The sequence below is a fragment of the Leucoraja erinacea genome, chromosome 10 (genome assembly GCF_028641065.1).
Source record: "Leucoraja erinacea ecotype New England chromosome 10, Leri_hhj_1, whole genome shotgun sequence".
Taxonomy (NCBI): Eukaryota; Metazoa; Chordata; class Chondrichthyes; order Rajiformes; family Rajidae; genus Leucoraja; species Leucoraja erinaceus.
This window is the reverse complement of record NC_073386.1, coordinates 33,859,729-33,887,439: the sequence shown is the minus strand read 5'-3', so window position 1 is coordinate 33,887,439 and position 27,711 is coordinate 33,859,729. Positions and strand designations below refer to the sequence as shown.

General features: G+C 41.8%; 1 protein-coding gene across 3 annotated transcripts in view; it reads left to right on the top strand.

Annotated features, from left to right (window-relative positions):
* Window positions 1-27,711, top strand: part of lrrc7 (leucine rich repeat containing 7) — a 368,217-nt gene that overhangs the window by 133,913 nt on the left and 206,593 nt on the right. For all 3 annotated transcript variants that reach the window (XM_055641900.1, XM_055641899.1, XM_055641901.1), the window contains one exon: window positions 26,431-26,497. The gene's annotated coding sequence lies outside the window, so the exon portion shown is untranslated. The remainder of the gene's footprint in view (window positions 1-26,430; window positions 26,498-27,711) is intronic.

The following is a 27,711-nucleotide window of genomic DNA, read 5'->3' as shown; positions in this document are numbered from 1 at the left end:
CAGTTGCATGCTGGTGGGACAGGCCCTGTACGGGGATCACTCGACCTCCGCGCGGCCCCGCTTCCGGTTTGGTCGCGCTTGTCGCATGCTCGTGGGGCAGGCCCTTTACACCGCGATATGTCTTAACAACTTGCTGGCTGCCAGAGGCTAAAAGGCTATGTTACATTTTTAATCTATTCAATATTTAGTGACAATAAAAAATATTCATGTAGGTTTATATAATTTTAACAGAATTATTAAAGTATTAACATTTAAAAAATATATACAACAAACCACATTAACACAATAACAAATAATTAAAAAAAAGTAAAGTACTTATCTGCACTTTATTTCCTATTCAAATATATTTTATTCACCAACTATCCCAGATTTAGTCTGAAGAAGGTTTTCGGCCCGAAACGTTGCCTATTTCCTTTGCTCCATAGATGCTGCTGCACCCACTGAGTTTCTGCAGCATTTTTGTGTATCTCCAAGGTTTAGAGATGTGCAAGTGAGTGATCTTCATCCAGTTTTGGAATTCCACTTTTGATCATTCATGTTCAAAAGCGAATTGTCCGGAGGTACAAACAGCAGAAAGCTGGCAGTTCCCTTTTGATTGGCTATCAATCAACATAACAACTCACTGTTAGTTAATAGTACAGTTTCTATTTTTGTGTGCGTTTTGCTGACTGCGTCTTAGTGTAAGGTATAATCCACATCTGTGACAATGATGCATAATGTATACAGCACATTATGATTAAATTTATATTTTTGGTTATTTTGGAAGTAATTTATCTATTGGGCATGTTATGGGCACTACAGGCCCGATCATGTTGATCCTGGACAATGCTTTGCATTAGTGTCCCGTGGAATGTCCCTGCCCTTACTTTTTTGCAGCTTGCAGATGGTGGAACGTGATATAAAGGTTTGTAGGTTAATTGTAAATTGTCCCTAGTATGTAGGATAGAGTTAGCGTATTGGGTGATCGCTGGTTGGCGTGCATTCAGTGGGCCGAAGGGCCCTTTTCCAACTATATCTCTAAAGTCTAAAGTGAGCCCTATCCATCGACTGTTTAAGAAGGAACTGCAGATCGAAGGTAGACAAAAATGCTGGAGAAACTCAGCGGGTGAGGCAGCATCTATGGAGCGAAGGAAATAGGCAACGTTTCGGGTCGAGACCCTTCAGACTGATGTGATGGTGGGTGGGGGGGGGGGGGGGTGGTGTGGGTGGTGTGGGAAGAAGAAAAAGAAGAGGCGGAGACTGGGCTGGGAGAGCTGAGAAGAGGAGGAGAAAGTAGGGACTACCTGAAATTAGAAAAGTCAATGTTCACACTGCTGGGGTGCAAACTACCTCCTGCAACCACACACAACTCACTGACCTCATCTATTTCACCACTAACTTCCATCCGGCACTCAAATACACCTGGACCATTTCCGACATTTCCCTACCATTTCTTGACCTCACTATCTCCATCACAGGTGATAGGCTACTGACCGACATCCACTATAAACCAACCTACTCCCATGACTATCTGGACTACACTTCTTCCCACCCGGCATCCTGTAAGGAGTCCATCCCCTACTCCCAATTCCTCCGTCTGCGCCGCATCCGCACCCAGGATGAGATGTTCCACACCAGGACATTGGAGATGTCCTCATTTTTCAGGGAACAGGGGTTCCCCTCCCCTACTATAGATGAGGCTCTCACCAGGTTCTCTTCTACATCCTGTGACTCTGCTCTCACTCCCCATCCCCCCATGCTAGCTAGATACTAAATATTGTTACCTTGGTAATTATATTTTAAATTAATCATAGCTGTAACTGCCACTGCAACTTCAGTCATTTTCTCAAAGTGGGGTTTTGTAATTTTGAAAATGTGAATAACTTGTAAAATATACCATCAATCTGAACAAAACGTGAGACACCACACCACAGGACAATGGTGAGTTGGGTGGTGCAAATATTGCAGTGCTGTCGTGTACCGTTTTGGCGTAATTCAGGGCATGAATTGCAGGCACGCAGGCACACACACATACAGACAACATGAGAGTTTTAGTAATATATATTTAAAAATATATAGATATGGATAGATAGATAGATGGGCCAAACACAGACAGGTTTGACTACTGTAGATGGGGCCCTGTTTCCATATTCTATGACTATATCCGAACTATCATTACAGATATGCATAATTTCTCAGTACATGAAAGTGGAATATTCAGCTGAACTTCAGGCTTTGGATTGATAATTATTTCAAACAAAATTGGACTCCTTACAATAAAATACATATAAAACTTGGTTGGATAGATGGACATGTATTTTATAATTAAAGTCTCCTGAAGTAACGTTAATTTACATGCATCTATGACTATTTTTTGATGTATCTTGAAATTTCTACCTATTTTCTATGAAAATTGCAGCTTAAATTTGAGGAATCTCATATGGTTCCACCCATGGATCCGACTTAGTCATTGTCTGTACTAGTTCTCACCTAACAAACAACTAACAATGGCCTATTTCCTTTACCATTGTTACTTTTTCACATATCTTTCATTCACTTGTTCTATATCTCTCTTCATCACCAACTATATCTCTTTCTGAAGAAGAATCTCGACCTGAAACATCACCTATTCCTTTTCTCCAGAGATGCTGTCTAATCCACTGTGTTACTCCAGCTTTTTGTGTCCTCTTCACCATATATCAGGTGGGTACAGGTAAGGGGGGTTTAGATAGGCAGAGGGCTGGACAAAGTCAAAGATGAAAAGCAGAAGTTGTGAGAGAAAAGAATAGAAGATTTGCAAATTATTTTTCTTATGTTCTTACCCAGTTCTTAAATCATTTTTTAAATTCAACTTTTTACTGACTATGTATTGTAATGGGCTTTGAATGACATTTCTGGATTTTAAATTGCATGGTGCTTAGTTTGATAAGAATTGATTTGAGGATGTAATAAAATATTTATGATTTGAAGGACACAGATTGGAGGCTTTTGGAGCAAAATGGAAAAGCCACGCAAAGTTGATGTTCAAAGTCATAGATGATTTATTAAATCTGGTACAAGTTTAATTGCCGCACTTAAGCGTGAATGGTTTGTCAACCCCACGTCTCGGCATGACAAATAACAATGTGGGATCCTCTCGCTCACACCAATTCCCCACCGCATGTTTCCCACGTTCTGTGTAATTTTCAAATTTCCATTTCACAGACACCCCAATCCCCCGTTCTCCAGCACCAAACTCCTCATGCTCCGAGATCTCTTTCGCCGCAATGTACGGCCGCAATCGCCTTCAGGGTTACCCCCTAACCGAACAAGGTGGTATCTGAAACACACTCACCTAACCAGGAACCTGATAACTGATTGCAATCCAGTGGGTATCCTGCCGACTGCGCCAATTGTAGGAGCAATTGGAAAGATTACGCGGAGTTGATGTGCGAAGTAATGGCCAGCCAAAGCTGACCTATAGAGTGTGACTTTGGTACAGCTTTTATATTCTCAGATGACAAGATTACACAGATACACTAATAACTGTAAAACTAGGTCTTGATTACAGAATGGAGCTCAGTTGACAAAATGACACAGAAACTTTATTAACAGTAAATCAAGGGCTATTTTATCCTATTGCCACTACACTGTGTAGGTTAAATTAACAATAGCTACAACAGCTCAAAACTGGGTATGCACTTTGTACCAGCAGCTGAAGAAGAATTTCATCCCTGCGCAATCTGTAACTCTGACTCAGTTTGTTTTACAATTACAAAACCAAAACTAACCCTGGTATGTTGAGGATCAGAAGAACACACCAGATGCAGCAAGAGCCAGAACTAAAATTGTTTCAAACCTGGTGACGCACCATGCATGCAAAGGAACAGAAGGAGTATACAAGAGAGAGCTAAACAATTCCACAATAAATGGATCAGATCACCTCCTGCAGTCTGGTCATATCCAGTCATGAATGGTGATGACCAATTACATATCACAAAAAAGGTCCACAGCAATGACATCTACAAGACAAAGTCGAAAATTGTCCTGTGAACAAAAATAAGAAGGGATTTATTCTAATAATTTGTCCCATCTGTCTACTATCAAATATTAGGCTGTGATTGTCAGTTCTATCAAATAGGACTTTAGTTTAGAGAACAGGCCCTTTAGCCCACCGTGTCTGCACCAACCAGCAATTCCCGCACATTAACACAATCCTACACCCACTAGAGACAATTTTTACATTTACCAAGCCAATTAACCTACAAACCTGTACGTCTTTGTAGTGTGGGAGGAAACCAAAGATCTTGGAGAAACCCATGCAGGTCATGGGGAGAACGTACAAACTCCATACTGACAGCAACTGTTGTCGGGATCGAACCCGAGACTCCGGCGCTGCAGTCGCTGTAAGGCAGTAACTTTACCGCTGCGCCTCCGTGACTGTGCTCGTGAATAACTTCCTAGCTGGTGCCTCGTTTGGTCTGCAAGATTGTTCTGGTCAATTTGTGCTAGATTAGTGTCCATCCAGAAAATATTCACTTCAATCTCTGTTGATGCAGTTTATTTTTTTTATTTAGCGAATGCAAAGTCCTTTAGCCAAGCAGTTGCCTTGATTTGCTGTATGAAGGGTGACAAGTCCTCCTTTGAGTCTTTTTTGAGGGCATGCTTCAATGATGTGTTGCATTGTTTGCTGCTCTCCACAAGCACACCGTGGGGTTGGACTGCTGCCCCATTTGTGAAGGCTGGCCAAGCAGAGGCCATGTCCAGTCCTGAATCTATTCAGCGTCGTCCACTGCTTCCTTGGGAGATTAGTGCCAGGGACCGGTAGGGTGGGGTCTGACACCAGATGTTTATTTGGTATGTCCTTGGACTCCCATTCCTTTTTCCAAGCTGATTGGATGCTGAAATCAGCTGGTGGTGGGTTCTTCCAAATTGGTTGTCTAGATGGAAGTTGAGCAGTGGGTGGGTTGAAGATGTCCATGTGAATTGGCAGGTGAGGGGAGTTTTTGGTCTTTTGGAGCATCCTTTGAGTGAGGGCTACTCGCCGGATGTGTGGAGGGGCTATGTTGGATAGGACAGAGAGCCAGGGGAGTGGTGTTGCGCGGATTATTCCTGTGATGATCCTCATTATTGAGTTCAATTGGGTGCCCACATGGTGTGTGTGGGATGACCTGGACCAAACAGGGGCATAATATTCGGCTGAAGAAAATGCAAGGGCTAGTGCTGAAATGCGCAGTGTGGGGGCTGCTGCTCCCCACTTTGAGCCAGCAAGCTTACTGAGGAGATTGTTTCTGGACTTCACCTTAGCTGCTGTTCTTTTGAGATGTTCCTTGAAGGATAGGGTCCTGTCAAGGGTCACTCCGAGGTAGGTTGGAGTGGGGGCATACTTCAGTTTGGTCCTGCTCAGATAGATGTTTGGTTCTCTTGTGGCTTCTGCATTATGGAGGTGGAACACACTGGAGACTGTTTTTTCTGGGCTTGGTATTAGGCGCCAAGTTTTACAGTACTTGTCCAGTTTAGCAAGGTCTTCATTGAGCACTTGTTTCAATGTACCAAAATCTGGTGCTTGGAAGGCCAAACAGATGTCATCTACATAGATGAATTTGCAGGCTTTGGTGGTGGGTAGGTCATTTGTGTAAAGGTTGAACAGGGTTGGGGCTAAGATGCAGTTGTGCACCATCTATAAAATTAAACCACTCACCCTGGTTTCTTTGGCAGTACCTCTCAAAAGCCTACCAGCTCAACCTATCGGGAAGGGATGTTTGGGAATACATTCACCTCACCATTTCTTCAAGTCAATTCCTGTGCTATTAAACACACATCCATCCTTCATCAGTGGATCAAAATCCTGTACCTTTTAAAGCACTGTGAGAGTACCCTCAAACCAAGTACTGCAGCAATTTAAGAAGGCAACTTATCTTCTTGGTCTGGTTCATATCTCTCATTCCCCTTTCCCCTCTCAGTCTAAAGAAGGGTCTCGCCTTGAAATGTGACCTATTCCTTTTCTCCAGAGATGCTGCCTGACCTGATGAGTTGCTACAGCGTTTTGTGTTTATCTTCTTAAGGTTTAGTTTAGTTTAGAGATTCAGCATGGAAACAGGCCCTTTGATCCAGCGTGTTACCACTGACCATTGATCACCTGTTCACACAAGTTATATATTATCCCACTTTCTCACTCACTATGCATTAGGTGCAATTTACAGAGCCCGATCAATCTACATGTGGGATGTGAGAGGAAACCAGAGAACTCAAAGGAATCGTTTGTGGTCACAGGGAGAATGTGCAAACTTCGCACAGACAGCATCCGAGGTCAGGATTGATCCCAGATCTCTGGTGCTAAGGCAGCAGCTGTATCAACTGCACATTGGGAAGAAGAGCCGAGGCAGTTGAGATGGGGATGACAGAGAACATAACTTAAAATAATCAAAGGGGCTGCAGTCTGTTGGAAATTGTCACAATCTTCGATCAAGATAGAAGACATGGGTGTCATCGGGAGAAAAGATTTGGAGAAAATACAAACAGACGAAAGATGGAGGAGAGGGGTGGCTGCAGGAAAGAAAAATCTGTAGAGATGATTGCAGGGAGGGATGATTTCTCTGTCCTCAGCCTTATTATCTCCTATAAATAGGCTAATTTAGTCAGAGTTCAATATTTTCAGATTATGACCAGTGCCTATTTTCTCCCCCATTCAACAGTTGATTGTTGATTGTCATTCTGCCATTCCCATTAACTCATCCTTTTGAACCACCTGTTTCAACATTGGGAGTAATTTTGCCATGTCCATATACAATGCCTAGATTAATGCTTGGTTGGTTTGGCTTTCTTCCTTTATTTCAACAAGTGATACAAGTGAGTAGCAATTAATATGCTATATTAGCAGGCTTTTATCTCTGAAATAGAGTACAATTCTGCTGCTGAACTTCATCAATGACATAGGCCATACAACATTAGGACGTTCTTGGTAAGAAAACGGCTCTTCCATGCATAACAGCGGCAATTAACAAACTTTCATCACTCACTTTCAGCTTGCACCAAGGTTATCAAAGTGAAACGGAAGCTCTGCTTTTATTCCCTCAGATGTTATTTTGTCTGAGTAGTTCCAACATTTTCCATTTGCTTTTGGACTGTGTATGACTTTGCCATGTCCAAAGTTAGTGTCTAGGCTGATTGACTTGATTATTCTGTTTTTATTTTTATTGCATTTGATGGTAACAAAATAATTCTCCGAACAACTTTAAGGGTAATCAAGGATCAAATACTTTGCTGAATTCACATACAAGTCCTCCCCAGGTTATGACAGGGTTCCATTACTGAGAACAGTTCACAAGTCTGAAATGCGACTGCTTGAGAATATATTAAAATAGCCAGCCCAGGGCAAGGTGTAATTAAACCAGGCCTTTTAATTCAGATATAGATAATGTTGTGAATTGAATTCCCACTTAGCAGAATATGTCGGCAACTGTGCAGCAACCATCCGATCTTCTAAACAGTTGTCCGTACGTACGGCTGTAGATACACTGGGTGTTTGTAATCTGGGGAGGGCTTGTATACAGAAGTCCGGTATACAGAAGTTGCAGACTTCATTGTGTGAAAGATATTTATGAATCTGGTGAGTTTTTGAACACCAATCCAATAGTTTCAGTTAAAAGTTAAATTCCAGTATTCTGGTAAAAATTGATTTTTTTTCTCAGTAAGATTAGATACAGAACTAGCAGATTGTCATAAATCCTTGTGACTCATTAACATTCTTCAGGTCTGTAGTTATTAACTGGTCTGTCTTGTATTCAATTCATGTTTGAATCTTAACTACTTCCTCAGTGTCAATTAGAGTGTGGTATTAAAAACGTCTTCATCCCATGAATGGATAAATTAAAACTGATCCATAAATGATCTCAGTGCTTCCTAACTGTGTTTTCAAAAGATTTTGGTAGTTTATCAATCAGCTAGCAAACCTATGCGTGTAACTGAAGTTCAGTATTATTTTGTTCCTCACCGCTGCCAAAATAAATCTGTGCTGGAAGTGTTGAGTATGGTTATCATCTTCACACCACCAGAGATGGCACTGAGGATAATTTTTCGGCTTCAGTTCCTAATTTGGTGCTTAATGAGAACTTTAAAATTAAACTCGCTATTTAAGTGCATTCTTCACGCACAGATCACTGAAATGTCATGTTATTTGGGTTACCGTTGTACTTTTTGAAAGGCAAAATTTGGAGGAATTGAACTTACATTTTTTTTCCCTTTGCTACACATTGCTATGCTTCGTATCCTCAATGACAAGAACAATTATCTGCAGCTGAAAAGTGCCTACTCCAAGGAGTTGAAAATACCCTATTGTTCTCACACTGTTAAGAGCAACTTCAAGTCTATGTCGACAGATTGCTACACAAATGGTTGCACTTTAATATATGCAAATAGATTCACTCAGATTTTGCATGCAAAATTGCAGAAAAGAGCCAAAACAACCAGAGAATTTAACTGGATCAATTTTGGAGCAAAAATGGTAGAAACAACTAATTTCTCATCTTCTTCAAAATTGTCACTCCAGTCATATGCTTTCAGGTTAGGCGTTTCCCGAGCCTACAGTTCATCCAGGGCTAACCTGAAGAGGGGCCTCAAGAAGGCCAAGCACTGCTATAAGCTAAGGATTGAGGAGCACTTCAATAACAACTCCGACCCACGACGCATGTCGCAAGACATCCAGGCCATCACGGACTATATACACACCAACACCACCCCCACATCCAGCGACGCCTCCTTCCTCGAGGAGCTTAACCACTTCTATGGCCGCTTTGACAGGGATAATCTAGAGATGGCCATCAAGTCTGTGCTCCCTGCCGATCACCCCCTATGACGTGTACGTGGCACTGAACAGGATTAATGCACATAGGGCTGCTGGCCCTGATGACATCCCCGGGCGAGTCCTCAGCGCCTGTGCGCGCAGCTGACAGACGTCTGGACTGACATCTTCAACCTGTCACTTGCCCAAGCAGTTGTCCCCATGTGCCTTAAAACCACCTCCATCGTGCCGGTGCCAAAACACTCCACTGCGGCGAGCCTCAACGACTTCCGCCCAGTTGCACTTACTCCCATCATCACCAAGTGCTTCGAGAGGCTGGTCCTGGCACACCTCAAAGGCTGCCTACCCCCCACACTGGATCCCTATCAGTTCGCCTACTGCAAGAACAGGAGTACGGAGGATGCCATCTCAACGGCACTTCACTCCGCCCTCTCCCACCTCGACAACAGAGACACTTACGTAAGAATGCCGTTCATCGATTATAGCTCAGCATTCAACACCCTCTAAACTGATCACCAAACTCGACGACCTGGGCTTCGACCCCTCCCTCTGCAACTGGATATTGGACTTTCTAACCAACAGACCCCAGTCTGTTAGGTTAGACAAGCACACCTCTTCAACCCTCATCCTGAACACAGGGCTGTGTGCTGAGCCCCCTCCTCTACTCCCTCTTCACCTACGACTGCACACTTGTACATGGTACTAACACCATCATCAAGTATGCAGATGATACAACGATGAGTCGGCATCAGCAACAACGATGAGTCGGCCTATAGGGAGGAGGTCCAGCTCTAAGCAGCATGGTGCACTAACAACAACCTGGTCCTTAACTCCAAGAAGACCAAGGAACTCATTGTAGACTTCAGAAGATCTAGGGGCGGCACGCACACCCTCATCCACATTAACGGGACGGAGGTAGAACGTGTTTCCAGCTTCAGGTTTCTGGGAGTCACCATCTCCGATGACCTTCCTTGGACCCACAATACCTCAACTCTGGTCAAGAAGGCTCACCAGCGTCTCTTCTTCCTGAGGAGACTAGAGAAGGTCCATCTGTCTCCTCAGATTCTGGTGAACTTCTACCGCTGTACCATCGAGAGCATCCTTACCATCTGTATCACAGTATGGTATGGCAACTGCTCTGTCTCCGACCGGAAAGCACTGCAGAGGGTGGTGAAAATTGCCCAACGCATAAAAACCGGTTCCTCACTCCCCTCCATTGAGTCTGTCCAAAGCAAGCGCTGTCTGCGAAGGGCGCGCAGCATCGTCAAGGACTGCTCTCACCCCAACCACAGGCCATTCGGCTCGAAGGGCCGAATGGCCTACTTCTGCACCTAATTTCTATGTTTACCCTCCTACCATCCGGGAGGCGCTACAGGTCTCTCCGTTGTCGGACCAGCAGGTCCAGGAACAGCTTCTTCCCTGCGGCTGTTACATTACTTAACACTGTACCTTAGTGATTGCCAGTCACCCCCCTCCCCCCGGACACTCCTTCCACCAGAAAAAATTGCACTACTACGACTGTATGTACGTAAATATATTTATTTATTGCTCATATTCTATGTCGCTCTTCTAGGGAGATGCTAACTGCATTTCGTTGACTCTGTACTGTACACTGCACAATGACAATAAAAGTTTGAATCTGAATCTGAATCTGAATGCTGAAAGTATACAAGTAGAATAAAAATTCTAGGTCAATATCTTGTAAAATTTTATAGGTAGCTGCATGGGAGATCCATTAATAAATACCAATTTTTTACATCTTCTGCAGAGTCAGCTCACTCTTAATCCAAAATAATATTTAAAAACTGAAAAACTAACTCTGGTTGATTCCGGCACGCATAAGTATTCCCTACTACTCAGATTAACTCAGATTTTTACTTTATGCCATTTTCCCACAAACCTAAGCAAAGCATTGAATATATTCTTACATGCCTCTGACAAAGACAGAAGCCATTCCACACATCTAGTCTATCAATTCTATTTCCCCATAACCTATTCTGACATATATGCTTATTTATACCTCTCTGATTCTCCTTCAACCCACTTACGTAAGATAAAATTATGCTAGCTAATTAACCAGTCAACTGCTTTGAATCCTGATGTAATAACTGCAGATGTTTATAACAAAGATAGACACAAGTTGGAGTAACTCAGCGGGTCAGACAGCATCTCTGAATAAAATGGATAGGTGATGTTTCAGGTCGGGACCCTTCTTCAGAATGATTGTGAGGGTGGGGATTTGAAGTGAGGTAAAAACAGGACAAATCAGTGATGGCAACAGATGACCTCTGGCAAGGAGGTTCCATGATAGACCGACTATTGCTGAGAGACAGGTGTGAGCCGAAGAGGGATAAATAGTTGTAAACTGTGGAGCTGGTTAACAAACTTTTAGTGGAGGACTAGACTAAGTGGGACCCGTTGGGTCCCAGCATCACACGGGAGGGCTGGTCACCAACGCAATATTCCACCTTTCCACCAATTCCAATATTGCTCGACAGTGGGGGTGGCTTTCTATTGTGCTAGTATGGATGTTGTGGGCCAAAGGAACTGGTTTCAAGGGCTAGTATAGACATTGTGGGCCGAATGGATTCTTGGGCTGGCAGCCAACTGTTGCAATGATTTTAAAAGCCAAGCCAAGGCAAACAATTTGGTTGCAGCCACCCGGCAACCAAAATTCATTTTGTGAACACAAACTTGTTAAAAAGGCGAGGCAAACAATTGGGCAGCAGCCGCATCGAGGGGACTCACCGTGAAGTAGACGTGCGTTCAGTGTTATTCGCAGCTCAGAGATGCCGGGTTTTATAGTCCTGCCACCAGCAGGGGGCAGCAGAGAGAATGGGGAATTTTCTTAAAACATTAATATCTCTCTGATTTTTCATTGATGGGAAAAATCCTCCGGACCCGGGCTCTGAGCGAGGTGGTCAAAAATGACGGCCACAGGTGGCGGCGTTCTCTCGGCAATCACGCCACAGCGAGCCAAAAGCGGTCAAGGTCAGACTTTTAGTAATATAGATGGGAGGAAAGGGGAAGGAAGAAGTTACCTAAAATTAGAGAATTCAACATCTGATTCCTGGGATGTACCAGACTGATTCCTGGGATGTCAGGACTTTCATATGAAGAAAGACTGGATAGACTCGGTTTGTACTCGCTAGAATTTAGAAGATTGAGGGGGGATCTTATAGAAACGTACAAAATTCTTAAGGGGTTGGACAGGCCCCTGGACAGGAAGGGGGAAATCTTTTAGGACCGAGATGAGGAAAACATTTTTCACACGGAGAGTGGTGAATCTCTGGAATTCTCTGCCACAGAAGGTAGTTGAGGCCACTCAGTTCACTGGCTATATTTACGAGGAAGTTAGATGTGGCCCTTGTGGCTAATGGGACCAGGGGGTAGGGAGAGAAGGCAGGTACAGGATACTGAGTTGGATGATCAGCCATGATCATATTGAATGGCGGTGCAGGCTCGAAGGGCCGAATGGCCTACTCCTGCACCTATTTTCTATGTTTCTATGTTTCTATACCACTGGATTGTGCACTACCCAAGCAAAATATAAGCTGCTGTTTCTTCAATTTGCTAGTGGTCTCGCTCTGGCAATTGAGGAGGCCCAGGACAGAAAGGTTAGTATGCAAATAGAAAGGGAGTTAAAGTGGTTATCAACCGGGAGATCCAGTAAGCCTTGGTGGACAGAGTGTAAGCGTTCAGCAAAACGGTCGCCAAGTCAACTATTTATCCCTCTTGGACTCACCGTCTGTCTCTAGCCAACAGTCAGCCTATCATGGATCCTCCTTACCTGAGGTCATCTGAATGAATACGCCACAGTCGTCACAGACTTCATTTGGAGAACTGCATCCCAACAAAAACCTTCCGAGTGTTTACTAACCAGAAGTTTTGGATGAACCATGAGGTCCGCGCTCTTCTGTGCGGATCTCATGGTCCAGATCCCAGGCATTCCGGTCTGGAGATACAGAGATCTACAAGAAATCCAGATCCGACTTTGGTAAGGCCATCGAAAAGGCCAAAAGGGACTTCTGCTCCAAGCTGGAGGATGAGATGGACGTTTGGCAACTGTGGCAGGGCTTGAATGCCATCACCTACAAGGCGAAATCAGGAGGCAGCTCAATTGCCAGTGAAACATCACTTCCTGATGAGCTCAATGTGTTTTACGCACGCTTTGATAGGGAGAACACTGATGTGCCTTCCCGAGCCCCCATTCGCCGTGATGATATTTCAGTCATAGTCACAGAGGCCGACGTCAGAAGATCCTTCAGGGGTGTGAACCCTCGGAGGGCGCCTGGATCCGATGGTTTACCGGTCGAGTTCTCAAGACCTGTGCAGAGCAACTGGCAGGAGTTTTTGCGGACATTTTCAACCTCTCACTTCTGAGGTCTGAGTTTCCCACCTGCTTTAAAAGGGCATCAATAGTACCCGTGCCCAAGAAGAGCAAGGTGACGTGCCACAATGACTATCGACCAGTGACACTACCGTCTGTGGTGATGAAGTGTTTTGAGAGGTTGATTATGGCGCATTACAACTCCTACCTCGACAAGAACCTCGACCCACTGCTGTTCGCTTACCGCCATAACATGGATGCAATCTCACTGGCTCTCCACTCCGCTCTGGACCATTTGGACATCAAAAACTCATATGTCAGGCTGTTATTCATTGACTACAGCTCGGCATTTAATACAATCATCCCCTGCAAGCTGGTTACCAAGCTATCAGATCTGGGTCTCTGCGCATCCCTCTGCAATTGGATCATCGACTTCCTCATCCACAGACCACAGTCTGTCCGTATTGGTGGAAATGTGTCATCCTTGATAACAATCAGCATGGGAGCACCTCACGGCTGCGTACTCAGCACTGCTTTACTCACTCTATACTTATGACTGCGTAGCCGGACATAGTGCGAACTCCATCATCATGTATGCCGACTACACCACTGTTGTGGGACAAATCCCTGATGGTGAGGAGTCATAATATAGAAGTGAGATCGACCAATTGACAAAATGGTGCCAGCACAATAACCTGGCTCTCAATACCAGCAAAACCAAATAACTAATTGTGGGCTTTGGAGGGGGTAGGATAGGGACCCACAATTCTGTTTATATCAATGGGACGATGGTGGATAGGGTCATGAACTTCAATTTCCTGGGCTTGCATATTCCCGAAGATCTTTCCTGGTCCCAGCACACTGATGCAACCTTAAAGAAAGCATATCAGCGCCTCTACTTCCTGAGAAAATTACGGAGAGTCGGTATGTCAAAGATGACTCTCTTGAACTTCTACAGGTGCACAGTAGGCTGACTGGTTGCATCGTGGCTTGGTTCGGCTACTTGAGCATCCAGGACGGGAAAAGAATGCAGAAAGTTGTGACCACTGCCCAGTCCATCATCAGCTCTGACCTCCCTACCATCGAAGGGATCTATCGCAGTCGCTGCCTCAAAAAGGCTGCCAACATCATCAAGGACTCACACCATCCTGGCCACGCACTCCTCTCTCCGCTAACATCGGGTAAATGGTACAGGAGCCTGAAATTTCGTGCATCCAGGTTCAGGAACAGCCTCTTCCCCACAGCCATCAGGCTATTGAACTGGCCAACAAACAGACTCTGAACTATAACAGCGTATTGCACTTTATCTGTTTATTTATATGTGTATACTAGACTAAGTGGGACCTGTTGGGTCCCAGCATCACACGGGAGGGCTTGTCCCCCAACGCAATATTCCACCTCTCCACCAATTCCAATATTGGTGGCCATTGGGGGGGGGGGGGGGCTTTCTGGAACGCTAGTATGGGTGTTGTGAGCTGAAGGGATTGGTTTCCACAGGGCAAGTATGGACATTGTGGGCCGAATGGATTCTTGAGCTGGTGGCTCAGTCACTCAAGCCTGTTGTGCTGGCAGCTCACTCACTCATGGCTGGTGGGCTGGCAGTTGACTCACGGCTATTCCTTCAAATTCCATTTCAAGCAGGGTGCAAGGCCACCAAATTCAAATGCAGTTTCTTACCACTTCAAGCAGGGTGCAAGGCCACCAAATTCAATTGCAGTTTCATACCATTTCAAGCAGGGTGCAAGGCCACTAAAGACAGCGAATCGTGACCTCTCCCTTCTCCATCTTGCAGAGACTGAGCCACAATTCTGGGTTTTATAGTCCCTCCCCCCCCCCACCAGAAGGGGCATGGCCTTCATGGCGTGATTGACAGGAGAGAGAATCTCAACATTTTTAAAACACTAATAACTCTTTTATTTTTCATCGATGGGAAAAATCCTAGGCACCTGATGAGCGGAGGGGGACTCTGAGTAAGATGGCCAAAAATCACAGCCGTACGTGAAAGCATTTTTGCTAAAATCTATATAAAGTGCAAACAAGAAGTGATCAAGATTAGACTTTTAATTATAGAGAAGGCAACGCAACTTTAATTAGGCAAGGCAACTTTAATTAGGCAACACAGCTTTAGCATTTCCAAACCAAAGGCAACAGCTTTAGCATTTCCAAACCAAAGGCAACACAGCTTTAGCATTTCCAAACCAAAGGCAACACAACTTTAGCACTTCCAAACTATATTTTCAAACCACATTAAAGGCACTGACAGGTCAGTAAAACCACTCACAGTTTAGTAGACATGTGTTCAGAGTTATTCACAGCTCAGACTGAGAGACTCTCGCTCCCCCATCTTGCAGACACTGACTGAGTCACTCAACACTTCCGGATTTTTATAGTTCCTCTGGAAGGGACGTGGCATTCAGGAGAGAAAATCTCAAAAAAATTTAAACACTAATAACTCTTTTATTTGTCATCGATGGGAAAAATGCTCTTGTCCTGCGCAGCGGACGGAGACTATGAGTACGATGGCCAAAAATCACAGCCGTAAGTGGCAACGTTTTTCCTAAAATCAATATACAGAACAACAGGAAGTGGTTAAGATCAGACTCTTAGTAATAAAGATATATGGTCTATGCTATATAGACACACTGAACTGTTCTGTATGTTTTATGCTTACAATATTCTGTTGTGCTGCAGCAAGCAAGAATTTCATTGTCTTATCTGGGACACATGACAATAAACTCTCTTGTCATGACATGACTTGACTGTTGCCGACCCAGATTTGTGCAGTTTTTCAAAGACATCAAGAGATCTCAAAGCTTGGGAAAGAATTGTTCTGTGAACTCTTAAAATAGAGGTTCTGTGTTTAAAGGCAGCAAAAAAGAAAAACAACAAGAGTGATGAAACGAGGCAGTAGAAAGGGGATTGATTAGTGAGTATTATGTTTATCTTAAAAAGTTAGGGCAGTGGCTTGAAGTAGGATCAGGAAACAATACATTTATAGTTAAATGTTTCAAATAGAAGTATAAATAATCACTGACTAAAGACATTAACAAAATAATAAAAGCTAGCCTGAGTTATTGCATGGCAGGTTATTCGACTGGATTGAAGAATTTGGAAATATGTGGACAGCCAGACTATCCTGAGCAATCACGTTTGAAAAGAGGTTTTCAACCTACTGAGCTAGTGTACAGTATGAGTAATTTCCACACAAAACCAGTCAATTAACTTTAGAGTACTTTTATACACAACAAAGGGCGTTAACAAGACGCTGAGAAAGAGGTCCTGAAAAAAATGGCCCTGTGGAAATGAGAAAAACTGGTTTACAGCCACGATATAGACCAAAGGCAACATTGAACGGTGGAAGCAATTCCAGTTGTCATGGTCCTTGTGGGAACTAACAGTATAGCCAAATTAGAAAGCAATTGCAAATAAAAATATGAAGAGTGATTCTCTAAATTAAAAATCAGAATCTCACAAGTATCTCTAGATTATTGCCTGAACTACATGCAAAGTGGTACGAAAGCGTACCAATCAGCAGAATTAATTTATGGCTAAAAAAACCATTGTGGCAAAGAGTGGTTCCTTCTCATGGGATGTGTAAAAAGGAACTGCAGACGATGGTTTAAACCAAAGAGAGACATAAAAAGTTGGAGTAACTCAGCGGAACGGCAGCATCTCTGGAGAGAGGAATGGGAAGTTGGCAACAATTCTGGGATGGATTCCAACTGAATAAAAATGTAGCTGTGTTCTAGTGGAGAGTGTAAATAGGGAGGTAGTAAAGGTTTAAGCTAGTGAGAAGGATGCAGGGATTCATGAGAATGCAAGCAGCCTAAATATAAACACATTTGGAAAAATGAGTGAAGAAATAAATTAAGTAAGGGAGGATATTAAGGGACTAATTAGTTACAGAACAGGAGTGTACTAATTTGGTTAATCATTAAATGATAGGGAATCCAATTAAAAACTTTGCATTATAGATTTTCTATGATTCCATGAAGAGACAGCAGAAGCATTGCTACACATTTAATAATTCATCAGATTAAGGCATGGTGTCAGAGGATTAGTTAAATGTTTACACCATACGTATGTTTGAGAAGGTGAACATAACTGGGAATTATAGGCTTAACAATCGGTACTAGGAAAAATAATAAAATAGTAACCATAGAGAAAATCTTTTATACTTTTCTGAGGTGTTTACAGAGGGAACAGACAATAATAATGCAGCTGATGTAATTTAGCTAGAGTTTCAATAAGTCTTTGGTAAATTTCTTTCAAAGTACAATACTGAATGTTGGGAGAATGTGGAGTTGGGGTGAAAAGTAGCAGAATGGATTGCTAACTGCCTTCCGGAGTAAATCAGAAGTCTAGGTGGTGTAGATGAATAAAAGGTTCTGGGATGCAAATTCACTAAATGTTTTCCCACAAGCAGCTAGTTCGTAAAGGTTAAAGATTTAGTTTTTGAGGTGGAACCTAAAGTTCTCAAGTAACTCAGCAGGTCAGGCAGCATCTCTGGATATGGGGTAAGGACACTTTTTCAGACTGATGGGGGTGGAGGGGGGGTGGGGATGCTGGAAAAGAGGTGGGGCGGGAACAAATCCGGCAACTAATAGTTGGATGCCGATGAGGGAGGGTGAAGATGATTGGCAGAGGGGTGGATGAAGGCTGGAGGTGAAAATGAGACAAAACTGTCAGATAAGGAGAGAAGAAGAATGAAAGGGAGAGCGATATAATGGAAGGGGACAAGGGCTGAAGGGGGATGAATGAGATGGTGGGAAAATGGGTATGCATGGGGTGGGGAATACAGAAAAGAGAGTGGGAAAAGAGGTTATTATGTAAAATTGGAGAATTTGTTGTTCACACTGTGGAGTTGTAAGTTACCCAAGTGGAATATGAGGTGCTGTTCCTCAGGTTTCATCGGGCCTCACTCAGGCAATGGAGGAGGCTCAGGTCAGAAAGGTTGGTATGGCAATGGATCCAACACAGCCTTGGCGGACTGAGCGCGTGTTTGGCGAAACAAATTGTCTAGTCTACGCATGTTCTAGCCAATGTAATGGAGGCCACATCAGGAGCACCAATTGCAGTAAATTAGGTTAGAGATGGTGAGTGTGAACCTCTGCCTCACCTTGGAGGGTTGTTGGGGTCCCTACATGGAGGTGAGGGAGGAATTGCAGGGACAAGATTTACAGAGGTGCTGCAAATGTGTCTTTGTTCGGATAGATCAAGCAAATATGATAGTTACATTTAAGAAGCATGCAGATTGGCACATAAACATACAGGGAATGAAGTTGTATGGATCACATTTGGTCAGATAGAGTTAGTTTAAGTTGGCATTATGGCCTGCACATCAGCACGGATTGAAGGGCCTGTGCCTGTGCTATACTATTCTTTGTAAAAATATACCAATACAATGTCAAAGGAAGGATAGTTAAATATATATATTCAAAGTAAAATATAGATATAATGAATTGCAGATGCTAGTAAGAAGGAATGCCCCGGGGTGGACAAATCTTTCATTATGTTGGCTGTTGTTCCAAGCAGCTTGACGTGTAGTTGGAGCTTATGGTGGGGAGCCTGGTCTGTGCGATGGACTGGGCTACATCCACAACTCTCTGTAAGTTCTTATCGTCTTGGGCAGAGCTATTCCCAAACCAAACTGTGATTCAACCCAACAATACGTTTTCTGTGCTGCATCTGTATCAATGCCTCGGCTTCCTGAGAAGATTGAGGAGATTTGGTATGTCGATGAATATGTTTTTGAACTTCCACATGTGTACAGCAGATAGAATACTGACTGGTTGCATCACTGCCTGGTTCAGCAACTCGAATACCCAGGAATGAAGAAAATTACAGAGAGTGACTGAATATTACCCTCCTCACCATCAGCAACACTATCAATCTTTGTGTCATCTGCAACCTCCCTAATCATACTTCCACATTCACAGCAAATCGTTATTGTCAGTGTAGATGCAAATCCTTCAGCCTACCGTGATTATCATTTATCTATATTGAACACAATTTTTAGCACTTAGACTGTAGCCTTCTGTGCTTTGGTGAATCAAGTCAAGTTGAGTTTATGGTCACATGCACAAGTACAGTGAAGTACAGGTACAATGAAAATCTTGCTTGCAGCAGCATCACAAGCAAAAGATTGTACAAAGCAAGACTGCAAAAACACAATCATTAAGCAAATCTGTGGGAGTGTAATAGGTGGTCCTTGTATTCTCTTGCTGAGGTAGGATTGCTGTTATGAAGAACCTCACAGTTGTAGGAGAGTAGCTGCTCCTGAACCTGGTGGGATGGAACTTCAGGCTTCTGCTACTCCTGCCTGATGGTGAATGTAGAGAGGATGATTATGTTGAACGCTGAATTGAAGCTGATGAACAGCAGCTTGACATATGTGATCCTATTATCCAGATGGCCCAGAGCTGAGCGGAGACATAGTACCAGAGGCAAATTGAAACAAATACAAGTAATGTCTGAGGTAGGAGTTGATTCATACCATAACCAACCTGTTGAAGCACTTGATTACAATGGATGCAAGTGCTACTGGATGGCACTCATTGTGGCAGGTCATCATGCTCTTCTTGGGTACTGCTACAATAGTATCTTTTGAAGCAGGTGGGAATCTTGGTCCATAGAATCCATAGAAACAAGAGTTTGAAGATTCCCTTGGATACTTCAGTCAATTAGTACACACAGCTCTCCAAATGTTTATCTATATTTTAGATTCAATTTGCTAAATTGCCTTGAATTCTATGGGCATCTTTCTATTTGGACTACTCTCCGATGTGGGACTTGGAAAGGGTCTCACTGAAGTCGATGTAGAGTACATCGGCTTCATTATCCTTAATGACATAGTTCGCTCAGGGCTCTCGCTTAACTTTTTTCCCCTGTTGCCAGCCGGGCAACCTTGACAGCTTTTTAGGTTGCCAAATGACAGTTTAGGTGGTCATTTAAGACAGTTTGCATGAAGCGTGTGATAACGTGCTTGGATGAAGTGCGTAGTTACCAGTTGGAATTATGCTCAATGAAGCATTCACATATTATGTTCAAGAAGGAACTGCAGATGCTGGAAAATCGAAGGTAGACAAAAGCGCTGGAGAAACTCAGCAGGTGCAGTAGCATCTATGGAGCAAAGGAAATAGGCAACGTTTCAGGCCGAAACCCATAAGTCTGAAGAAGGGTTTCGGCCCGAAACGTTGCCCATTTCCTTCGCTCCATAGATGCTGCCGCATCCGCTGAGTTTCTCCAGCACTTTTGTCTACACACATATTATTTCTGCTTCAAATAAAGTCACAAAGTAAACATATTCACCAATCAAGACATTATATATACCGCAATGACATGCAGCAAAATTATAATACAATATCTCAACTCTTTTTGCATATTGCAATTGATGCAAGCATGTTTTCTGTGACGGACCGAAAATTACCATGACATGGCCATAGCATGGGTCGTCATTGCTATTGGCACAGAAACACTCTCGCTTCCCACATAATTTATCCACAACAAAATATACAGGTTGCAAGGAAATTTTAAAAGGCATTTTATGATAATAGCTGTTAAAACCGACTATACCCATCTGACAGGTTAAACATTACACTAACTGACAAGAGATAGCCAAAGGACATAACTGCAGCAAATGTTCTTTTGGTAATATGTTTAAAGGTGTCAAAACAAATAATAACATTGGGAATTAAAACACATTTGATTGCATTCCGTTATCAAACATAGTCAATGTTCGTTCTGAAGACCATGAAGCACAATAGAGTCAGGGGGGGTGTGTGAATCAGTGCGGGGTGGATAGATGGTGGAAGGCATTAGAGAAGGCAATCGGTGCGTAATGGATGGATTGAGGCAGGTGAATTAGTACGTGTTGGTTGGAGTATGTAAAATTGTGAGGGGAGATGTCAGTGGTGTTGAGTGGGGGGGATCCGTATGGGACGAATGGGGGGGGATCAGTACAGGATGAATGGGAGTAGACAAAAATGCTGGAGAAATTCAGCGGGTGAGGCAGCATCTATGGAGCGAAGGAAATAGGCAACGTTTCGGGTCGAGACCCTTCTTCAGACTGTTCCCCCCCATTCTTCTTGAATGGGGGGGATCAGTACAGGATGGATGGGGGGAGTCAGCACAGGATGAATGGGGGTCAGGACAGTGGATCGGAGGGTCTGTGCAGGATGAATGGGGGATCATTACAGGATGAATGAGGGGATCAGTACAGGATTAATGGGGGATCAGTAAAAGATGAAAGGGAAATTCACTACAGGATGGATGGGGGTATTAGTCCAGGGTAAATGGAGGGTGGGTCAGTACGGGATGAATGGGGGGAGAAGTGCAGGATGGATGGGGAGGGGGGTCAGTACAGGATGAATTGGGGGACCAGTGTAGGATGGATGGGGGGGGGGGGGGGGGGGGGTGGCAGGAGAATCAATGCGAGGTGGGTAGGGTGATGAATAGATTGGGGGGGGGTGTAGATGGGGAGGATGGGTGGCCCATGTCAAAGTTCTGAATGGATGCAACGTCACCTTTGATGGTATTAGGCAGGAACCTACTAAAGTTGATTGGAGTAGGTTGTTTGCAGGCAATCAGATATCCAAAAAGTGGGATGCTTTTAAAAGTGTAATGATGAGAGTTCAAGGCATGCATGTTTCTGTTAGAGTGAAGGTCAAGATAGGTGGGCAAGAAAAGTGAGGGAAATTGAGGCTTTGGTCAGGAAAAAGAAGGAAGAATTGGTCAGGAAAAGGCAGCTAGGATCAAGTGTATCCCTCGAGGATTTTAGGGGCTGAGGAACATACTTAAGAAGGAAACCAGGAGAGCAAAAAGAGGGCAGGAGATACCGCTCGCAAATAAGAGAAATCCAAAGAGAACCCAAATATATTTTACAAGTACATTGAGGGAAATGGAATGTAAATTAAGTACATTAACACTAACAAGAGAGATTAGGGCCCCTCATGAACCACAGGAAATGGGCAAAGTCCTCGAAGAGTATTTCTCCTGTGGAGAAAGACATGAAGACTAGTAAATTTTGGATTGTTGAAGGAAATATCTTGAGAACAGTTTATATTATGGTTGAGATGCTGGATATCCTAATATGTATGAAGGTCTATAAATTTCCCAGCCTGATCTATATTCAAGGACACTGGAGAAGCTACAGAAGGAACCCTGGCTGAGATACATCAATCATAGTCAGACATGGGTGAGGTGCCAGAAGTTTGTTTCTCGGGCTGGAGGTCTGTGATGATTGGCCCATTGGTTCATATCAACAATTTGGATGAGAATGCACAAGGCATAATTAGTGAGTTTTCAGATGAAACTAAAGTAGGTGGTATTGTAAAAAGTGAGATGGTTATCAAAAATTACAGCAATATCTTAATTAGCCAGAAAAAGGGGCTAAGGAACAGCTAATGGTTTTTTTTTTTTTTTTTTTTTTTTTTTTTTTTTTTGTTGTTGTTTATTTTATTAGAAGTTAATACAGCACAAAACAGTACAGTGGCACCTAATTTTAGGTGCCAACTATGTAATACCGTAATCCATTCTATGTACAACCTCTAGTTTTATGTTATAAGAAGGAGGTAAGCAGGACAAGAAAAATAAAACAATAGAAAGGGGAAAAAGTGGAAAAATAGATGGTAGAGAGTAGAAAAACGTGAAGTGTGTATATAAAAAATAAAAAAAGGAAGAGAGAAAGTGGAAAGTAGAAATAGAAGAGAAGGCCCCTTAAAAGAGAATTTTTCAAATCTGTATTCGGAGATGTAGATCTATCCGCGTCATGAACTGAAATCAGCAATCCTTACGGTACCGCTGCATCACATGATTCCAAAAAGTCGATGAAAGGAGACCAACTCCTTAAGAATTGGTCATATTTATCTATTAGTCGGAGTCTCATTTCTTCAAGGCGTGCTATGTCCATCATATTCCTAATCCACATTTTAACAGTTGGTGTGGTTGTATTTTTCCAAAATTTAAGTATCAATTTCTTTCCAATTATTAAACCATAATTAAAAAAAACATTTTGATCTTTATTTAAATTGGTATCTTCTCCTATTATTCCAAATATAATCCATTCCGTTTTGGGTTCTATTCTTGACTTGAAAATCTTTGTAAATATGTCAAATATATCACTCCAAAATTTATTCAACTTTGTACATCCTACAAATGAGTGTGTTATATTAGCGTTTTGAAACAAACATTTATCGCATCTGGGAGAGACGTTTGGATAAAATTTATTCAACCTCGTTTTTGAATAATATAGTCTATGTAATAATTTGAATTGAATTAAATTATGTCTTGCATTAATAGAACAGTTATGTGTATTCATCAAATACTTTTCCCATCTATCCTTCGAGATCTTTATCATTAGCTCTTGTTCCCAATCTTCCCTTAATGCTTCTGTTGAGGGTGATTCTCTATTTAATATATTATTATAAAAGTATGATATTAATTTTTGTGAATCAGCCTTAATATTCATTGCTTCTTCTAAAGGATCTAAAAATATAGTTTGAAATCTATGTGTATATTTCTTCATAAAGTCACATACCTGTATATATTTAAAATATTGATTATCCTTCAATTTAAATTTTAATTTTAATTGTTGAAATGATAACAGTTTGCCCACTTCATACATATCCCCTACTTTCCTAATCCCCAGTCTATCCCATTGTTGATATGTGTTGTCGATGAGAGAAGGTTTGAATGCGGGGTTGTTCAATAGTGGGGTTAGTACTGATAAATTATTTAATTTCAAGGATACTTTTATTTGTTTCCAAATTCTTATTATATTGTGAATAATTGGTGATAATTCTTATATATTATACTATTCAATTTTATCGGTGAAAGCAGGATCGTTCCTATATCGTGCGGATAGCACTCCTCTTTCTCCATTCTTATCCACTCCAACTGCTGAGTGGAACTATCCAGCCAGTATATTATGTTCTTAATATGCACTGCCCAGTAGTAATATATAAAGTTAGGTAATGATAAACCCCCAACTTCTTTAAATTTGCACAAATGCTTTCGTTGAATTCTATGTGTTCTATAGTCCCATATAAAATTAGTGATAGTGGAATCTAATTTTTTGAAAAAATATTTTGGAATATATATTGGGATCGCTTGAAACAAATATATTAATTGTGGTAAGAAAGTCATTTTTATAGCGTTAATTCTACCTATCAATGAGAGCGGAAGCGTTTTCCAAAATTTAATCGTATCATTCAGTTTATTTAATAGTGGTATAAAATTGGCACTAAATAATGATTTGTGTCTTCTCGTAATTTGAATACCCAGGTACTTGAATTTTTCTGTTGCAATTTTGAAGGGGAATTTTAGTAAGTGTCTCGAATCCTGTGGTTTTAAATACATAATTTCGCTTTTATTCCAATTTATTCTATACCCTGAAAAAGAGCCGAATTCCTCAATTAGTGTTAATAAGGTGGGTATACTCGTTTGTGTATTAGTAATATATAAAAGGATATCATCAGCTAATGGAGTTTAATGCAGATGTGCAAGATGTTACATTTGCAAAGTCAAATCATGACAGATCCTTAAATGGTAGGATTCTGGAGAGTTTTGTACAGGTATGTAGTTCCCTGAAAGTGGAGTGCAGATAGACAGGGTGGTATAGAAGGCTTTTAGTGCACTGGCCTTCATTCATCAGAGTATTGAATTTAGAAGTTGGCATGTTATGTTAGTTATATAAGACATTGGTGAGGCTGCATTTGGAGGATTGTGTGCATTTTGGTCACCCTGATAAAGGAAGGTTGTCATTCAGCTGGAAAGAGTGCAGGGACCGTTTACGAAGATATTGCTTGGACTCGATGGCCTAAACAATAGGGATAGGTTGGGCAGGCTAAGAATTTATTTTCTGGAGCACAGGAGGCTGAGGGATGATTTTTATAGTGGTGCATACAATCATGAACCAGTGAACTCCTGCACTTATCTAAACCTACTTGACCTCATATAAACTATTTTAAAGTATAGTTGCAGAATGATTTCTGTTAAAATCACGCTAGTCACTGGCAGTCACATGATTTGTCTTTTGTTTTTGGACCAAAGTATTAAGAATGGTTCTTTGATTTTTAGTATGTAGGCAGGTACTGCAGATGCTGGTTTACACCGAAGAAAGACACAACAATCTGGAGTAACTCAGCAGGTCAGGCAGCATCTCTGGATAAAAGGAATAGGTAACATTTTGGGTCAAGAGTCAGGAGGAGGGTACATAGTACTCTCATTGGAAATATCCTCAAGGTATGCCTACTTTGAAGAAGCTCCTCTCTCCAATGAGAGTTCTATGTACCTTTTCATATCTCTCGGTCCCTCTCCCCTGACTCTCATTCCGAAGAAGGGTCTCAACCCAAACGGTTGCCTATTTCTTTTCTTCAGAGAGTTATTGTTACATTTGCAGCTAACATAAGAAGGAATTCATTCTCAGGTGCTATATCCATGAGAATGGTAATAAAATATGCAAAATTAAAAATGAAGCATTTTTGTGCTTAACAATTTCAACTGGATCATTTTGTCTCTTGGACTACTCATGAATTTCTGAATGCACAACCTGAGAAAACTCCAAGGCTGCAATATTTGTAGGATCTTTGAGTACCATGTTATATTCACCCACAGTTTCTCCTAGCTCTTGAGATTTTGTTTGAATGTATGGCTCTACACTATCTCAAATCATTGTGGGCTGAAATATTCCAACCTCTGAACTGCCTTCAAAAATGAGATATACAGCTTTCTCTGCTGTGTGTATTGTTATGCACTGTGGAATCCATTTCCATAAGTAATATTGCTTTATTCTGGTTTCTCACTGCAGCATTCAATGTCTATGCACTTTCAGCAATTCTTCCAGCTCAAGAATGTTATTGGTGTTGTAAAACATTTCCATTGTGTTCTTCTAAGATGTCAACAATTCTTATGCCATGATCGTACACTCTCAAGATGCTGTGAAGTGAACATTGGCAAGCTATGATTTTCTTTCATTTTGTGTCCAGAGTGCTGCAGTATTTGAGCTTTTGCACTTTTATTCTCAACTTATTCTTCTAAGTGCAGATTTGTACAGCCTACCTTGCTTTAATTTTGCTTCAAAATGTGTAGGGCCAACTTTTAAAAGGACTGATTGCTGTAGGTATATTGTTAAAAGTAGTTCCCAGTCCTTCTTGTCTCCCTTTGACCCAACCCACAAAACACTCAGACTGCACTTAGTGAATGCTAAACCATCAGTACTCATGTCTGCAGTTTCTTGCCATTTTTTTCATACAGCGACATAAGTTTTCAGAGCCCACAAGATAAGAACAATTCTTTAAAAGCAGAATGCTGATTTTTCTTTCCCTGATTTGTTTCTTTTTAGCTTCTCCAATCCTCGTTGCCATTTGTAATGTATCCCAAGGTGGATCTTGGATGCTGCTGCAGTGCTGGTAAGTTCCTCTAACAATAATAGTTACGGTTCCTGGGAGATTAAAACGGAGATGTTTATTCTAACTCCAAGATCAATTAACTCACTACCTGATGTTTACATCATATATACTTGAGATAGTTTCACTACATCCTCTGATTACCTGACTTATTTACATAACTAGATACACATAGCCACAGGTACTGCAGGTGATTGTAGTATCCTTATAGTATTTAACTAAATTAAACTAGTCATTAAAGTAGAAGGATCTGAGATTTTAATATAAGTATTTGTGTGAATGTGCTTTGCAAAGGGGCTGACGGATGTACTTGAAGAAAGAGCCACAACTATGTATTTAGTTGACATAGATCTAATTTTTTTCGTTGCAGATCCAATTCAAACATTTTTCAATAAATAATATATTTCACTCGTCTTCATCCAGTCCTGTACCCACACTTGACCTGACATTTTTTAAAGCTGTTTGAACTTAGAACAATCGATCACAAGAACAGGCCCTTCAGCCTACAAAGTCTGTGTAGAACATTATGATAAGGCTATCACTTATTTACCTGCCCATAACTCATATCCGCATACTCCCTCCATATCCATATGCCTATCCAAAAATATTTTAAATGTTACTAATGTATCTGCTTGAACCACCAGCATGTTCCTAGCACACTCCACCCTTTGTGTAAAAAAAACTTGCCCTGCACATCTCCTTTAAACTTTACCCTCTCACTTTAAAGATATGCTCTCTGTTATTTGATTTTTCCATCCTTGGAAAAAGATTCTGACTGTTTACCCTATATATGCCTCTCATAATTTTATATTCTCTCAGGTCTTTCTGCAATCGCTAATGTTCCAGAGAAAACAATCCAAGTCTATCCAACATCTTCGTGTAGCTAATACTCCCTAATCAAGCCATCTTTCCGGTAAACATCCTATGCAACCTTTCCAAAGCCTCCACTTCTTCCTGTAATGTAGTGACTAGAACCGCATACAATTTTCCAAATGCAACCTAATCAAGTCCTATAAAACAGCATCATGACTTTTCTGGTTCTTATACTCAATGCCCCAACCTACAAAACCAAGCATATCATATATTTTCTTATCACTCTATCTACTTGTGTAATGCTCTTTAACAAAATTGGTTCAAAGGGCATTATGAAAAGCTATTGTAGAAGTGCACATTGGTATCGATATTGGTTTATTGTTGTCACTTTTACCAAGATACAG